The sequence below is a fragment of the Plutella xylostella genome, chromosome 14 (assembly GCF_932276165.1).
Source record: "Plutella xylostella chromosome 14, ilPluXylo3.1, whole genome shotgun sequence".
In the NCBI taxonomy this organism is placed as follows: Eukaryota; Metazoa; Arthropoda; class Insecta; order Lepidoptera; family Plutellidae; genus Plutella; species Plutella xylostella.
The window spans coordinates 1,170,846-1,171,725 of NC_063994.1; positions in this window are offsets into that span (position 1 = coordinate 1,170,846).

Genomic DNA, 880 nt, shown 5'->3' on the forward strand with positions numbered 1-880 from the left:
TCACGATGCTCACTACATCTACGCGCCAACGTCGGCGTGTGAGGGAGACCGCATCAGTACATTTCTATAGTGAGCATTGTGACGCGGCCTACGGCGTGACGCTGGACGCGCCCTTCGGCGTAAATAGGAGACCCCGGCCTAATAAAAAAAATGCTGCGCTCTGAAGTATTAATGTTTTAGGCCTGGGTCTCCTATTTTATGCTATATGCGGCGTCCGACTTTGACGTAAACGTTTTGATCAACGTCCTACGGCCTACCTACGGCGTCTACGCGCCAACGTCGGCGTGTGAGGGAGACCGCATCAGTACATTTCTATAGTGAGCATCGTGACGCGGCCTACGGCGTGACGCTGGACGCGAACTACGGCGTAAATAGGAGACCCGGGCCTTACTAGCGCCATCTATGCTATATTGTTGTTCTTTTTTTAATGAGCTGTCAGAAAACCTTCCATTTATAATCAAACAACAAGGATAGGTGGCGGCACTAGCGATTGTGTCTAAAGCCGTCTGATTGGTTGATTCAGCAGCCATTTTGGTATTGTCTCTTCTATGATTGAAATAGTCTGACTGGAAATAGTCGACAGTGCTGCCAAAGTTCGCATCTTGTAAATAGATTTAGCGTGTTGTGATATTTTCTCGTTATAAGTATAATATACAATAGGTAATTAGGTATACAAGATGTGGACATTGGAAGTGAAATTAATTTACTTACCGTAACCGAAAGAGTAAAAAATGAAAATTTTAACAAATAATAATAGTATGAAGATGATTGGTCCATTATAATAATAAAATAAATGTAAGTAAGTGATTACGGACTTGAATGAGAATTCATAATGCAGGCTTTAAAATAACATAAGAATAAGAAGTAGTGCCATAAGTGG